The following is an 18,016-nucleotide window of genomic DNA, read 5'->3' as shown; positions in this document are numbered from 1 at the left end:
AGAGAGAGAGAGAGGAGGAGGAGGTGCGAGTGTGAAAAGGTGGATAGCAAAGGGTGTTGCTGAAATTGTGTAAGAACAGTGGGCAGGCAAGCAAATGGCAAAGTCTGCCTTGCTTGCCCATGTTCGTAGTTGCTTTTGGGCTTAAACCATGGGCAACACCTTTGTCCTTTGCTTGCAGTAATGCTAGTGCTGGAGTACACTGATAGTTAATTCATTGGTTGGTTAACGCTTGCTTTGCGGTCAACAACTGTACAATCAGGTCTTATGTGTAAGCGTGCAAGCGAGATTTTTTATCCGTTAGATTATGATACAATCATGTATCACATTTAATACTTAAACCATCTCACCATCAGCTCATTTAGATTCATAGAAAACACCTTTTAAATTATGATTATGTCTATAGTTAGATCATCATCTAATGAACTAAGAGTCTCGCTTGTATACATAGTAGTTGTTTCTGCTTTGCGAGGGGATTAGCTTGGGGGGAGGTTGAGGGTTGGGACCAGCAGAGCAGATCAGCAATGGACGGCATGGCGCGGCTCACATCACCTTTCTTGACCATTTTCTGGCCTCTTTCCCACGTCGTATGTCCCTCTCATGGTCAACGATCTCCACTAGTCCTTTTGAGCTGGTAATAATTTCCCACCGAGTTTTATTTATGGTATCTATATGTTTCTCTATACTCACTTGCACTTGCACTTGCACTTTGAGAGAAGGAAAAAAGAATAATTTACTCGTTTGCACTTTCAGGCAAAAAATAGGGTGGGGGGATAATTTTGGTTTTCACTCTCAAAGAAAATCCATTTCCGGTTTTCCAATCCAAGGAGGAAGGCACACCGGCGTGAATTGGTGACTTCATTTTACGACCGTCGGATGACGTGGTGGTCACCCGGATCGAACGCGCCGGCCAGCGGTGGGTCCCCGCGGCGCCGTCGTCTTCTCGTCGCGCCGCGTCGCGTCCGGGTCCGGCCGTCGGTGTGCTGCCGTTGCTTGCACGATAAGATTAGCCCGCACACGAGGGAGATTAGGAGGGGATAAACGGACGGTCGGTATGGCCGAATGGGAATGGGATGACATGTGGGCCTGGCCCGTGCTTTCGTAGTGGACAGGACAGGCCGCGGGTGGCAATTTGAGCTAGAATGGACTTCTTTTCCATTTTCAAGGTCTTAGTGCTACACGTGTGAAAACCACGACAGCCCATTAGTTATATGGGCCTCTATGGACTCTAAACCTAGCCTGCTTTACCTCTACTTTCTCCTACTCTACTTTTTTTAACAAAATCCAATGCAGACACAAAGGTACTAAGGTAGCTTGGACGTTTTACACTAGATCGTTCTAAAAACTTTTTTATTATAGCAGAGTAGAATTTGAAATAGGAGATAGAATAGGTAAGCTGCTGGGAGACAAGCTTATGCTAAAAAATAAGACAGAGCTAGCAGTACACGCATGGGAACATGTTTGGTTAAGGAGCTTCTATTTAAAAAAAACGGAAGATGAACCAATTTGGATTTTGCTTTTCTATCGTTACTTCCTTTTTAGTACAAATTTGAAAACAACTTGGAACCCTCCTTTTACTGCTTATCCAAGTTCCATATATTAATAAGACTTTGATGTGTTTTCTATTCCTAGTCATGATCCTTATGATGTTGTTGACAATCTATTTCTATATTGCTACGACACACTTTTCTTTATAGCATAGGGAGTAGAAAATTGCATCCCTATCTAGACGGTGGATCCCATCTAATACACGTCCAACTATTTCCATCATTATAGGTAAAAATGAATTTGTTTTTTCTGTTTTTAAATGATGTATATTTTGATTAACGTAAGTTGTTTAAAAAAATATAGTGTTTTTTTTGTTTTTGAATGTAATAAATTTCTACTTTTCTGGTATTTTGATTTTTTTTATATATTTCAAAAAATGTTTTTTATGTGCAATCCATAAAAAAATTCCATATGAATATTATTTGCTTTAATTTTGTATATTGTATTAGTAAAATGTGCATTTAATTTTTAATGTTTAATGTTTAAAATGGATTGTGTGCCTTTTATTACCAACAAAGACACGCATGAAGGTGTCTCAAGTTGTCATTGAGACGACACTTGGTCTTAAAGTTGATGATGCAAGGATTGAGGAACATGAAGATAAAGTGATGGTCTTTGCACGTGTTTTGAAGGAGTTTCATGTTGATTTTTGAAGGAGTTTGCTGCTGAAGACACTTTTCTTTGACGACTAACTGGTGACAATCGACAAAGTCTTTGTCAAGTGTCCGATAAAAAGTACTCAGCAAAGAAGCCGTTGCCGATGTATAGTTCGACGAGTTTTTTTTTGTCGAGTGTCACACATTCTTGCCTATCTGGTCGTGTACCAGCCTACAGAAAAGCGAGGAGGGGAGCACGGGAGGTGTGACGCATTCCTGTATTACAAGTTGAGATTTTGCTAGGGAAGAATTCATTCATGGAGTTCTTTGAGATCCCACCTAGGATCAAGCTAGGTATGTTTCTTGTTATTTGGTATCTTGTTTTTGCTTCACTTCATTCATATGTTATGTTTTTTAGTCTTTTATTTTTCTTTACTCTGTTTGTTGATTTTAATGTTTAAATTGTCTTTAATTATTAGAGTATAGTTTTTTCTCTTTATTTCTAAGTCTAGCATTTATTTGTATATATAGGTTGTTGATCCAAATGATTTATTATTAGCTGTTAATGGTGTTGTTCCATTCGCTTTAATTATACATTGGACATGTTTCATTATTCGTTGTTGAGAATTTGAATCGGCGGGTTATTGGACCCTAGCTAGCTAGCTTGTTGTTGCTAAAGCTAACATTCTCTTGACAAGGTTGTTAGACTTAATATATTACTCGTATTGTTAGGCAGATCGAGCTTTGGTCCTTGGTATATATCCGTTTATCTATAGGTTTGCTCAAGATTCTATAAACATAGAACTATCTATGTCTAGCTTGGTGACTGACGAAGATGTTAATTTAATTTGATGGGTGGACCTGGACGTTCATATGAGATGGCTTTAAAAGCCACTGATGCGATGTGCGCCACGCGCGCGCGCGCGTACGTGGCCCGGGGTCTGGGGCCGGCCAGTCAAAAGAGAAAAGACGACGGAGCTCCACCGCATCGGCAGAGAAATTGAAGTGACCGATCGACGATCCATCCGACCGGATCGATCTTCTTTTCCGACATGAGATGTGAAGCGTCAGCACACGGTGGGTGCCGGCGCTGGCTTTGCGACTCGATCGAGCAGTCAAGCTAAGTCAGCGCTAGCTAGCTACGACCTCTCATCTATCGTCGTAGTCTACCTACCTCATGTATCTCTCTTGTCACTAGACCGTACGTGTGTGTTCTATCTATCCCTCGTCTAGCTAGTGCTGAGTGCTCTGCCTGCTGGTAAACATCGTCTCTGTGGCAGCTAGCTTAGTGATCGATCGAGATCTCGCATTCAAAGTTTCTTACGTGCAAGCTAAATTAGTAGGCGAACTAATAGTGATAAGCTAAGATGCATGCATGCATGTATGCACGGTGTCCACGCAAGGCATGCATGCACTCATGCATAAATCGTAATCTCGATCGCCAGATATGTATGTGGCGGCTGTACGTGTGCGCATTTAATTTGTCTGTATATGCATGCGTGCCTGTCATTGCCTGCTAGTACGTACAGAAATAGCCAAGGACAATTATTTAATTTCTTGACGGGTATATATTATGAACCGCCACGGATTTATGTTTTCTCGAGAGTAATAAACTGTCAAGTTATTAATTGATCTTTTCTTGGCGGTTCTTACCCCCAATTTCCTTGGCTGAGATTTCAGCCAAGTTAATGCGTGTGTAGCTTCAATTAGTCAAGAAAACATATGTAGAGGATAACATCCACACTCAAATTGACCTAGCTAGTATATCATATAGTCTAGCATCCATAGGTTCATTACAACACCATTCTTCATATATATTGGCAACCTATACATATACCATGCCACAGGGGGCTATATTGTACTGTACCAGTACATTTTAGCAAAAGGCTAGTCTCCTGTCATCAAAGGGGCCCAAAATAAGTTAGATGTCATCCCTGCAGTTAACATGGAATTGGTGGCTTTAGTCTTTCTTCTCTGTCACTCCCATTATATCCTAAGGCATAGAATATGTAGATCGGCCTGTATGGTCATGCATGCACCGTCGAGGTCATTAGAGTGTTCATCCCTTTGGTGTATGCTACCATCGTCATCACCTCCAATGCAGCCATCGCCTTCAGGGTAGTCATAGTCATCATCAACAGTTGCAAAGTCGTCGTCACAGTTGGTGTTGGGCCTTTCACCATCATGCATCTACGTGAGACCTCATGTGATGATCAAGTAGTAGTCTCCAAAAGGAGGCACGTTCTTGATATACTTCATTCCATGTGACAAAAGCAAACTAGGCAGCCATGCTTGTTGAGAGAACAAAAACACACACACAACTGGCCTATTTGCTTAGGAAAAGAGGGGTATTACATTTGCTGTGAGGGTCGGACGCAGCGAAAGCGGGCCCAAAGCAGCAAGCTAAACTGTCACAACCATATCACCGAACACCTTGTGGGCTAAAGAAGCATCGAGGCTTCAGATCAAGCAACCACGTGATGCCTAGTAGTACAAAAAAACACTACATGCACAACAATCAGGTCACCACGACATCAGCCCCCATCAACAAATCACCAACATACCAAAGAAAACTTAAGATATGGCTCCAATAGCAAGTAAGATGATGATGAGTAATCGGCACATATGACAAGCAAAATACCCAAGTAAGTGGAGCCAGAGATTTACGTGGGAAACTCCTTGCAGAGAAAAAAACACACGGGCAGCGGCGAGCAAGAACTCCACTATAAAGATGAAGAATACAATAGGTGTAAGCCAACAAGCTAAGTGATGGGAGGCTCTAGATCCCCAAATCACTCTCTTAAATTTGTGGATTTGGTGCCTCTCGATCTCCCCACTACACTCTCTGACCCTAGCTCTCTGTTTTATAAATGAACTGGGTGCTCTCCGTTGGACCAAGCAGCCACGGGATGGAGATGGGGATATTTGTTGGTTGTTTTGCATAAGACACCCTAGCTGAACCCCGGGGTGGTTGTGTCCAGCCGACCCTGGGAGGATGTGTGCAGCTGACCCTCAGCGGGAGCAGCAACTGTAGCCGATCCAGGGTGAAATTGGAGCTGCTGACCACAATTCTCCACTCAGCGATAATCGAACCATAGTGACAACAAAAGTTCAATTTCAAACTCTTCATCTTCAAGTCAACAAATCAGCATGTAACAATCTCACCGCCTCCAAAGCTCCACATGGGAGCTAGCTCGGGCAAGCATGAACACCCACCAAGCTCAAGCAGTGCTCGAACTTGGCTCTTGGGACCACCTTGGTTAACATATCAGTTGGGTCTTTTGTGCCAATCTTCATAACATAAAAGGCTTTATTTTCACATGAAGCCAAATGAAGAAATTTCGCACATCACTCGTTTCTTCCTCAGACGTCGATCAATGAACCTAGACTCCTACACTTGTGAAAATTGCATACTTCAACATGTAGAGACGATACTCCATCTCTTCCTTAGATGCAACCTTGCTAAAATATGTTGGCTTATGATAGGTATCACCCCATCGAGCACAGCGGATCTAGTACATGCTCTATTGAGGATCAGAGTGAGACTGAAAGTACCATGGAGAATGGAAATTATTATAATCATATCCTGGTGCATTTGGAGGAGTAGGAATAACTAGATATTCAACGAGATCCCACCCACGGTGGAAGCGTGCAGGGAGATGTTCAAGGGTGAAATGAGACTCATCTGCCATAGGATTAAGTCGGGAGTAGGTGATAGAATTAGAAGCTAGATACAACATTCTGTAACATAGTGGTCCGCTATCCCCTCCTGTAAAATGTACATACATACCCAAAAGCATTAAAAAACTGTAGGCAGTAACTTACCCTCACAAAAATATGTTTGGATCTCTCATGAAACTTCTCATCTTTTGCAAGATAGACCGCACTTTGATTATCACAAAAGACAACTCGTTCAACTTGCTCAATGACCAAATCACCAAGAAAATCATGCGACCAAATAGCTTCCTTCACTCCCTCAGTCAAAGACATAAACTCAACTTCTTTGGTAGATAAAGCAATTGTATGCTGTAATGTTGCCTTCCAACTGATGGATGACCCACAAAGCTGAAACAAATAGCCAGTGATGGAATGCTTGTAATCAAGATCCCCAACAAAATCAGAACTATAATAACCAACAACATGTCCCGGATTGACTATCCTTTGATCAAACATCAAACCATATGTGCTCGTGCCTCTGAGATAATGGAGAATCCACTGCAAAGCCTTTTAATGTTATTTGCTTGGCTTTGACATAAAACTGCTCACAACACTAATAACATATGCAATATTAGAACGTGTGCAAACCATAGCATACATCAAACTACCAACAACACAAGCAAAAGGAACTTTGTACATGTACATCTTCTCCTCTGCCGTAAAATCGCCACCTAAAGAAGCTCCACCTGAAATGTTACCCTTTGTGCTACCCGCTCTGCCTCAAAATTACCACATGAAGAAGCTCTGATACCGCTTGTGAGGGTCGAACGCAGCAGAAGCGGGCTCAAAGCAGCAAGCTAAACTATCACAAGCATTTCACCAAACACCTTGTGGGCATAAACCAAACGAAGCACCTAGGCTTTGGATCAAGCAACCACGAGATATCTAGTAGTGCAAAAACATTATATGCACAACATCAGCTCAACACAACATCAGCCCCATTAACAGTTCATTAGCATACCATAAAACACATATATGCCCCTCATGTCGACATGACCATACACCAGAAAACTTGAGAGATGGCTCCAATAGCAAGTAAGATGATGAGTAATCAACACATATGATGAGCAAAATACCCAAGCAAGTGAAGACGGAGAGATTTACGTGGGAAACTCCTTGTCGAAAGAAAACCCACGGGTGACGGTGAGCAAGGACTCCATTTGAAGATGAAGAATATAAGAGGTGGGAGCCAACAAGTGAGGGGAGGCTCCAGATCCCCAAATCACTCTCTCAAATTTGTGAATTTGGTGCCTCTCAATCTCTCCACTCCTCTCTTAAACCCTAGCTCTCTGTTTTACAGATGAATTGGGTGTTCTCTTTTGGACCAAGCAGTCATAGGATGGGGATGGGGATATTTATTGGTTGTTGTTTTGTAGAAGACCCCACGGGTGACCCCCGGGGTGGCTGTTGAAAGGGAAATAGGGTCAAACCTTTTCCTAAATGATTTTGGTGGTTGAATTGCCAACATAAATAATTGGACTAACTAGTTTGCTCTAGATTATAAGTTCTACAGGTGCCAAAGGTTCAACACAAACCAATAAAAAGTCTAAGATAGGGTTCAAAAAGAAAGGAGCAAAACCAACCGAAGGCTGCCCTGGTCTGGCGCACCGGACTGTCCGGTGTGCCACCGGACAGTGTCCGGTGCACCAGGAAGATCAACTCTGAACTACTCAGCTTCGGGTTTTTGGAGAGCCACTCCGCTATAATTCACCGGACTGTCCGGTGTGGCACCGGACTGTCCGGTGTGCCAAGCGGAGCAACGATCGCCAGTGCAACGGTCGAGTTCAACGGTCGGCTGACACAGCTACAGTGCGCGGACTGTTCGCGCAGAGTCAGAGCAGGCGCCAGAAGGCGCACCGGACAGTGAACAGTGACTGTCCGGTGCACCACCGGACTATCCGGTGGTCCCAGTTGTCAGAGCTCCAACGGTCGAACCCTAACGGTTGGGTGACGTGGCTGACGCACCGTACTGTCTGGTGCGCCCATCGACAGACATCGTCCCCAACGGCCATATTGGTGGTTGGTGCTATAAATACCCCCCCAACCACCACACTTCAAGGTATCCAAGTTTTCAGCCATTGCATTCAATACAAGAGCTCTAGACTTCACTCCAAGACACAAACAAGAGATCAAATCCTCTCCCAAGTCCGGAATCACTCCAAACAATTAGTGACTAGTGAGAGAGAGACATTTGAGTTCTTGTCGCTTGGATCGCTTTTCTTCTTCCTCCATTCTTGTTCTCAAGCAACTTGTAATCAATGCAAGAGACACCAAGTTGTGGTGGTCCTTGTAAGGGGTCTAAGTGACCCATTGATTAAGGAGAAAACTCACTCGGTCTAGGTGACCGTTTGAGTGAGGGAAAGGGTTGAAAGAGACCCGGTCTTTGTGACCACCTCAACGGGGAGTAGGTTTGCAAGAACCGAACCTCGGTAAAACAAATCACCGTGTCATCCGCTCTATTTCTTTGGTTGATTTGTTTTCGCCCTCTCTTTCGTACTCGATTATATTTCTAACGCTAACCCGGTTTGTAGATTGTGCTTAAAGTTTATAAATTTCAGATTTGCCTATTCACCCCCCCCCCCTTCTAGGCGACTTTCAATTGTGTCTAGCCGACCCCTGGGAGGATGCGTGCAACTGACCCCTAGCGAGAGGAGTTGTTGCAGCCGACCCAGGGTAAGAGCCTTCGGGAGATGCCTCGGTTTAATAGGTACCTCAGTTGTCTCCTCTCGTGAGTTTCGTCCTTATCTCTCTCAGTGCGTTGTTCGGGGGATAATTCAGGTATCCCTAATTATTACTGAAAGGGAATTAGGCTTACACCTAGTCCCTAATTAATTTTGGTGGTTGAATTGACCAACACAAATAATTGGACTAACTAAGTTTGCCCAAGTGTATAGATTATACAGGTGTAAAAGGTTCACACTCAGCCAATAAAAAGACCAAGTTTTGGATTCAACAAAGGAGCAAAGGGGCAACCGAAGGCACCCCTGGTCTGGCGCACCGGACATGTCCGGTGCACCAGGGGGACTCAGACTCAAACTCGCCACCTTCGGGAATTTCCAGAGGCGACTCGGCTATAATTCACCGGACTGTCCGGTGTACACCGGACATGTCCGGTGCTCCAGGGAAGGTCGGCCTCAGGAACTCGCCAGCCTCGGGTTTTCTCCCTCGCCGCTCCGCTATAATTCACCGGACTGTCTGGTGTGCACCGGACTGTCCGGTGCAACCTCGGAGCAACGGCTACTTCGCGCCAACGGCTACCTGCAACGGTATTTAATGCGCGCGCAGCGCACGCAGGAGTCAGAATCGCCCATGCTGGCACACCGGACAGCAAACAGTACATGTCCGGTGTGCACCGGACACCCTGGCGGGCCCACAAGTCAGAAGTTCCAACGGTCAGAATCCAACGACAGTGATGACGTGGCAGGGGGCACCGGACTGTCCGGTGTGCACCGGACTGTCCGGTGCGCCATCGAACAGACAGCCTCCCAACGACCACTTTTGGTGGTTGGGGCTATAAATACCCCAACCACCCCACCATTCATTGCATCCAAGTTTTCCACTTCCCAACTACTACAAGAGCTCTAGCATTCAATTCTAGACACACCAAAGAGATCAAATCCTCTCCAAACTCCACACAACTCCATAGTGACTAGAGAGAGTGATTTGCTTGTGTTCTTTCGAGCTCTTGCGCTTGGATTGCTTTCTTCTTTCTTGATTCTTTCTTGTGATCAAACACTCACTTGTAATTGAGGCAAGAGGCACCAATTGTGTGGTGGCCCTTGCGGGAAGTTTGATTCCCAAGTGATTTGAGAAGAAAAGCTCACTCGGTCCGAGGGATCGTTTGAGAGAGGGAAGGGTTGAAAGAGACCCGGCCTTTGTGGCCTCCTCAACGAGGAGTAGGTTTGCAAGAACCGAACCTCGGTAAAACAAATCCGCGTGTCACACTCTTCATTTGCTTGAGATTTGTTTTGCTCCCTCTCTCGCGGACTCGTTTATATTTCTAACGCTAACCCGGCTTGTAGTTGTGATTATTTTTGAGAATTTCAGTTTCGCCCTATTCACCCCCCCCCTCTAGGCGACTTTCAATTGGTATCAGAGCCCGGTGCTTCATTAGAGCCTAACCGCTCGAAGTAATGTCGGGAGATCACGCCAAGAAGGAGATGGAGACCGGCGAAAAGCCCACTACAAGCCACGGGAGCACTTCATCGGAAGAGTCCCGCACCAAGAGGAAGGAGAAGAAGAAGAGCTCCTCCAGCAAAGGGAAGGAGAAGAAATCTTCTTCGCACCACAAAGAGAAGAAGGAGAGATCTTCCTCCCACAAGCCACATCGGAGAGGGGACAAGCACAAAAGGATGAGGAAAGTGGTCTACTACGAGACCGACACTTCATCAACCTCGACCTCCGGCTCCGATGCGCCCTCCGTAACTTCTAAACGCCAAGAGCATAAGAAGTTTAGTAAGATCCCCCTACATTATCCTCGCATTTCTAAAAATGCACCTTTACTTTCCGTCCCATTAGGCAAACCACCAACTTTTGATGGTGAAGATTATGCTAGGTGGAGTGATTTAATGCGATTTCATCTAACCTCACTCCACAAAAGTATATGGGATGTTGTTGAGTTTGGTGCGCAGGTACCATCCGTAGGGGATAAAGACTATGATGAGGATGAGGTGGCCCAAATCGAGCACTTCAACTCTCAAGCAACAACAATACTCCTCGCCTCTTTAAGTAGAGAAGAGTATAACAAAGTTCAAGGGTTGAAGAGCGCCAAGGAGGTTTGGGATGTGCTCAAAACCGCGCACGAAGGAGATGAGCTCACCAAGATCACCAAGCGGGAAACGATCGAGGGGGAGCTCGGTCGGTTCCGGCTTCGCAAAGGGGAGGAGCCACAACACATGTACAACCGGCTCAAGACTTTGGTGAACCAAGTGCGCAACCTCGGGAGCGTCAAGTGGGACGACCACGAAATGGTTAAGGTTATTCTAAGATCTCTTATTTTCCTTAACCCCACTCAAGTTCAATTAATTCGTGGTAATCCTAGATACACTAAAATGACCCCCGAGGAAGTTATCGGGAATTTTGTAAGTTTTGAGTGCATGATCGAAGGCTCGAGGAAGATCAACGAGCTTGATGATTCCACCACATCCGAAGCTCAACCCGTCGCATTCAAGGCGACGGAGGAAAAGAAGGAGGAGGCTACACCAAGTCGACAACCAATAGACGCCTCCAAGCTCGACAATGAGGAAATGGCGCTCGTCATCAAGAGCTTCCGCCAAATCCTCAAGCAAAGGAGAGGGAAAGACTACAAGTCCCGCTCCAAGAAGGTTTGCTACAAATGTGGTAAGCCCGGTCACTTTATTGCTAAATGTCCATTATCAAGTGATAGTGACAGGGGCGACGACAAGAAGGGGAGAAGAAAGGAGAAGAAGAGGTACTACAAGAAGAAGGGCGGCGATGCCCATGTTTGTCGGGAGTGGGACTCCGACGAAAGCTCTAGCGACTCCTCCGACGACGAGGACGCCGCCAACATCGCCGTCACCAAGGGGCTCCTCTTCCCCAACGTCGGCCACAAGTGCCTCATGGCAAAGGACGGCAAACGAAAGAAGGTTAAATCTAACTCCTCCACTAAATATGAATCTTCTAGTGATGATAATGTTAGTGATGAGGAGGATAATTTACGTGTTCTCTTTGCCAATCTTAACATGGAGCAAAAAGAAAAATTAAATGAATTGATTAGTGCTATTCATGAAAAGGATGACCTTTTGGACTCCCAAGAGGATTGTCTAATTAAAGAAAACAAGAAACATGTTAAGGTTAAAAAGGCTTATGCTCTAGAAGTAGAAAAATGTGAAAAATTATCTAGTGAGCTAAGCACTTGCCGTGAGATGATTGACAACCTTAGGAATGAAAATGCTAGTTTAAATGCTAAGGTTGATTCTCATATCTGCATTGTTTCAACTTCCAATCCTAAAGACAATAATGATGATTTGCTTGCTAGGATTGAAGAATTGAATATTTCTCTTGCTAGCCTTAGAGTAGAAAATAAAAATTTAATTGCTAAGGTTAAAGATTATGATGTTTGCAAAGTTACAGTTTCCGATCTTAGAGATAAAAATGATATTCTTCATGCTAAGATTGTTGAACTTAATTCCTGCAAACCCTCTACATCTACTATTGAGCATGTGTCTATTTGTGATAGATGTAGAGATATTGATGTTAATGCCATTCATGATCACATATCTTTAATTAAACAACAAAATGATCATATAGCAAAACTAGATGCTAAAATTGCCGAGCACAACTTAGAAAATGAGAAATTTAAATTTGCTCGTAGCATGCTTTATAATGGGAGACGCCCTGGCATTAAGGATGGCATTGGCTTCCAAAGGGGAGACAATGTCAAACTTAATGCCCCTCCTAAAAATTTGTCTAACTTTGTTAAGGGCAAGGCTCCCATGCCTCAGGATAACGAGGGTTACATTTTGTACCCTGCCGGTTATCCCGAGAACAAAATTAGGAGAATTCATTCTAGGAAGTCTCACTCTGGCCCTAATCATGCTTTTATGTATAAGGGTGAGACATCTAGCTCTAGGCAACCAACCCGTGCCAAGTTGCCTAGAAAGAAAGCTCCTAATGCATCAAATGATCATGCCATTTCTTTTAAAACTTTTGATGCTTCTTATGTGCTTACTAACAAATCAGGCAAGGTAGTTGCCAAGTTTGTTGGGGGCAAACACAAGGGGTCAAAGACTTGTGTTTGGGTACCCAAAGTTCTTGTGTCTAATGCCAAAGGACCCAAGACCGTTTGGGTACCTAAAGTCAAGAACTAAAATTGTTTTGTAGGTTTATGCATCCGGGGGCTCAAGTTGGATACTCGACAGCGGGTGCACAAACCACATGACAGGGGAGAAAAAGATGTTCTCCTCATATGAGAAAAACCAAGATCCCCAACGAGCGATCACATTCGGGGATGGAAATCAAGGTTTGGTCAAAGGTCTTGGTAAAATAGCTATATCTCCTGACCATTCTATTTCCAATGTTTTTCTTGTAGATTCTTTAGATTACAATTTGCTTTCCGTATCCCAATTATGTCAAATGGGCTACAACTGTCTATTTACTGATATAGGTGTTACTGTCTTTAGAAGAAGTGATGATTCAATAGCATTTAAGGGAGTGTTAGAGGGTCAGCTATACTTGGTAGATTTTGATAGAGCTAAACTCGACACTTGCTTAGTTGCTAAGACTAACTTGGGTTGGCTCTGGCACCGCCGACTAGCCCATGTTGGAATGAAGAATCTTCATAAGCTTCTAAAGGGGGAACACATTTTAGGACTAACCAATGTTCATTTTGAGAAAGACAGGATTTGTAGCGCATGCCAGGCCGGGAAGCAAGTTGGCACCCATCATCCACACAAGAACATCATGACGACCGACAGGCCGCTTGAGCTACTACACATGGATCTATTCGGCCCGATTGCTTACATAAGCATCGGCGGGAGTAAGTACTGTCTAGTTATTGTGGATGATTATTCTCGCTTCACTTGGGTATTCTTTTTACAGGAAAAATCTCAAACCCAAGAGACCTTAAAGGGATTCTTGAGACGGGCTCAAAATGAGTTCGGCTTAAGGATCAAGAAAATAAGAAGCGACAACGGGACGGAGTTCAAGAACTCACAAATTGAAGGCCTTCTTGAGGAGGAGGGCATCAAGCATGAGTTCTCTTCTCCCTACACCCCTCAACAAAATGGTGTAGTGGAAAGGAAGAATCGAACTCTATTGGACATGGCAAGGACCATGCTTGATGAATACAAGACTTCGGATCAGTTTTGGGCCGAGGCGGTCAACACCGCTTGCTTCGCCATCAACCGGTTATATCTTCACGGAATCCTCAAGAAGACATCATATGAACTCCTAACCGGTAAAAAGCCCAACATTTCATACTTTAGAGTTTTTGGTAGCAAATGCTTTATTCTTGTTAAAAGAGGTAGAAAATCTAAATTTGCTTCTAAAACTGTAGAAGGCTTTTTACTTGGTTATGACTCAAACACAAGGGCATATAGGGTCTTTAACAAGTCCACTGGACTAGTTGAAGTCTCATGTGACGTTGTGTTTGATGAAACTAACGGCTCTCAAGTAGAGCAAGTTGATCTTGATGAGATAGGTGAAGAACAGGCTCCATGCATAGCGCTAAGGAACATGTCCATCGGGGATGTGTGTCCTAAGGAATCCGAAGAGCCTCCAAGTGCACAAGATCAACCATCCTCCACCACGCGAGCATCTCCACCAACTCAAAATGAGGATGAGGCTCACGTTGATGAAGGGCAAAATCAAGAAGATAAGCCACCTCAAGATGATGGCAATAATCAAGGGGGAGATGCAAATGATCAAGAAAAGGAGGATGAGGAAGAACCAAGGCCGCCACACCCAAGAGTCCACCAAGCAATCCAACGAGATCACCCCGTCGACACCATCCTCGGCGACATTCATAAGGGGGTAACCACTAGATCTCGTGTTGCACATTTTTGTGAGCATTACTCGTTTGTTTCCTCTATTGAGCCACACAAGGTAGAGGAAGCACTACAAGATTCGGATTGGGTGGTGGCAATGCAAGAGGAGCTCAACAATTTCACAAGGAACGAGGTATGGCACTTAGTTCCACGTCCTAACCAAAATGTTGTAGGAACCAAATGGGTCTTCCGCAACAAGCAAGATGAGCATGGTGTGGTGACAAGGAACAAAGCCCGACTTGTGGCCAAGGGATACTCCCAAGTCGAAGGTTTGGATTTCGGTGAAACCTATGCACCCGAAGCTAGGCTTGAGTCAATTCGCATATTATTGGCCTATGCTACTTACCATGGCTTTAAGCTTTATCAAATGGACGTGAAAAGTGCCTTCCTCAACAGACCAATCAAGGAAGAGGTCTATGTTGAGCAACCTCTCGGCTTTGAAGACAGTGAGTACCCTAACCATGTTTATAGGCTCTCTAAGGCGCTTTATGGGCTCAAGCAAGCCCCAAGAGCATGGTATGAATGCCTTAGAGATTTCCTTATTGCAAATGGCTTCAAAGTCGGCAAGGCCGATCCTACTCTCTTTACTAAAACTCTTGAAAATGATTTGTTCGTATGCCAAATTTATGTTGATGATATTATATTTGGGTCTACTAACGAATCTACATGTGAAGAATTTAGTAGGATCATGACACAGAAATTCGAGATGTCTATGATGGGGGAGTTGAAGTATTTCTTAGGATTTCAAGTGAAGCAACTCCAAGAGGGCACCTTCCTTAGCCAAACGAAGTATACTCAAGATATTTTAAGCAAGTTTGGGATGAAGGATGCCAAGCCCATCAAGACACCCATGGGAACCAATGGGCATCTCGACCTCGACACGGGAGGGAATTGGAGTCTTCGGCGAAGACAAAGGCTTCCACTCCGTAACTCATCCTTCGCCATCGCTCCAAGAAAAGGACCTTGTCTTTGGGGGAGAGAGTAAAAGCCCAAAGCAAAAGGACCGGACTTCGTCTTTGGTATAATCTTAACTCATTTACTTATGACCAAAGGGGAAGATAGTACGTCGATGGGCTCTAATGATTCCGTTTTTGGCGATTCATGCCAAAGGGGGAGAAAGTATGAGCCCAAAGCAAAAGGACCGCACCACCACCAATTTCAAAAACCTAGTGCTTTCCAAAAGTATTTATCAATTGGTATCCTATTGTGTTCAAAAGGAGAAGAAAATTAGTTTTTCAAAAATGTATATCAAAACCCTCTTGAACACTAAGAGGTGGATCTCCTTTAGGGGGAGTTTTTGTTAAGTCAAAGGAAAAGCATTTTGAAACAGGGGGAGAAAATTTCAAATCTTGAAAATGCTTTGCAAACTCTTATTCATTTACCTTTGACTATTTGCAAAAGATCCTTAAAATGGATTTACAAAAAAAGGAATTTGCAAAAACAAAACATGTGGTGCAAACGTGGTCCAAAATGTTATATAAGAAAGAAACAATCCATGCATATCTTGTAAGTATTTATATTGGCTCAATTCCAAGCAACCTTTACACTTACATTATGCAAACTAGTTCAATTATGCACTTCTATATTTGCTTTGGTTTGTGTTGGCATCAATCACCAAAAAGGGGGAGATTGAAAGGGAATTAGGCTTACACCTAGTCCCTAATTAATTTTGGTGGTTGAATTGACCAACACAAATAATTGGACTAACTAAGTTTGCCCAAGTGTATAGATTATACAGGTGTAAAAGGTTCACACTCAGCCAATAAAAAGACCAAGTTTTGGATTCAACAAAGGAGCAAAGGGGCAACCGAAGGCACCCCTGGTCTGGCGCACCGGACTGTCCGGTGTGCCACCGGACATGTCCGGTGCACCAGGGGGACTCAGACTCAAACTCGCCACCTTCGGGAATTTCCAGAGGCGACTCGGCTATAATTCACTGGACTGTCCGGTGCTCCAGGGAAGGTCGGCCTCAGGAACTCGCCAGCCTCGGGTTTTCTCCCTCGCCGCTCCGCTATAATTCACCGGACTGTCCGGTGTGCACCGGACTGTCCGGTGCAACCTCGGAGCAACGGCTACTTCGCGCCAACGGCTACCTGCAACGGCATTTAATGCGCGCGCAGCGCGTGCAGGAGTCAGAATCGCCCATGCTGGCACACCGGACAGCAAACAGTACATGTCCGGTGTGCACCGGACACCCTGGCGGGCCCACAAGTCAGAAGTTCCAACGGTCAGAATCCAACGGCAGTGATGACGTGGCAGGGGGCACCGGACTGTCCGGTGTGCACCGGACTGTCCGGTGCGCCATCGAACAGACAGCCTCTCAACGGCCACTTTTGGTGGTTGGGGCTATAAATACCCCAACCACCCCACCATTCATTGCATCCAAGTTTTCCACTTCCCAACTACTACAAGAGCTCTAGCATTCAATTCTAGACACACCAAAGAGATCAAATCCTCTCCAAACTCCACACAACGCCATAGTGACTAGAGAGAGTGATTTGCTTGTGTTCTTTCGAGCTCTTGCGCTTGGATTGCTTTCTTCTTTCTTGATTCTTTCTTGTGATCAAACACTCACTTGTAATTGAGGCAAGAGGCACCAATTGTGTGGTGGCCCTTGCGGGAAGTTTGATTCCCAAGTGATTTGAGAAGAAAAGCTCACTCGGTCCGAGGGATCGTTTGAGAGAGGGAAGGGTTGAAAGAGACCCGGCCTTTGTGGCCTCCTCAACGGGGAGTAGGTTTGCAAGAACCGAACCTCGGTAAAACAAATCCGCGTGTCACACTCTTCATTTGCTTGAGATTTGTTTTGCTCCCTCTCTCGCGGACTCGTTTATATTTCTAACGCTAACCCGGCTTGTAGTTGTGATTATTTTTGAGAATTTCAGTTTCGCCCTATTCACCCCCCCCCCCCCCTCTAGGCGACTTTCAATTACCCCCAACAAACCGTAGGTGATGGGTAATTTTTATGTAACTTCATAAGGAGGTATGAAAACAGTGTTTTTGAAACACATTTGAGGAGCTTCGAAAATTTCATTAAACTGGCCTCTAGTTTCTGTTTTTAAGCTAGAACTCAGAAAGCTGGACCTGTTTGGATAGAAGAAGCTAAAATAAACTTAAAATTCTTGAAGTGAAGCTCTCTCAAACAAATATATGACCAGAACAATATATAACCTATCATCATCCAATCCATCTTTAGCACTACTATTATATTATGGCTGCAACTAATGTGAGCTGGGCTCCATAGTCCATGTTTGTACAGTTCCATGTAGTGTTGGGAATTGGGTCGACCCGCCCGGACTCATCGTGCTTTAGGCCCAGAAGGCCCAAATTTTTTTTGCTCGTGTTGTGCCAGCCCAAAGTGAAGAAACAGTGGCCTAGCTCGGCCCTTAAGCACGTCGTGCCGGCCCAAATCCGACCCATATATTTGAAACACATAAATTCCAAATATTACAACCGCATAAAGTTCATATAGCTTACTAAATTAAAGATATTAAACAATGTAAGCAACATTTGACCACATAAAATTTAAATATTATAACCACATAAAGTATATACCTTACTAAATTAAAGAAACTAAACAATATGAGCTTCATTGGGTCGTGCCGGTCCAAATCCTGCCCATGCGTGTGTGTCGTGCTGGGGCTCGACGAGCCA

Source organism: Zea mays, chromosome 4, assembly GCF_902167145.1.
Source record: "Zea mays cultivar B73 chromosome 4, Zm-B73-REFERENCE-NAM-5.0, whole genome shotgun sequence".
In the NCBI taxonomy this organism is placed as follows: domain Eukaryota; kingdom Viridiplantae; phylum Streptophyta; class Magnoliopsida; order Poales; family Poaceae; genus Zea; species Zea mays.
Note: the sequence above shows the minus strand (reverse complement) of the source record.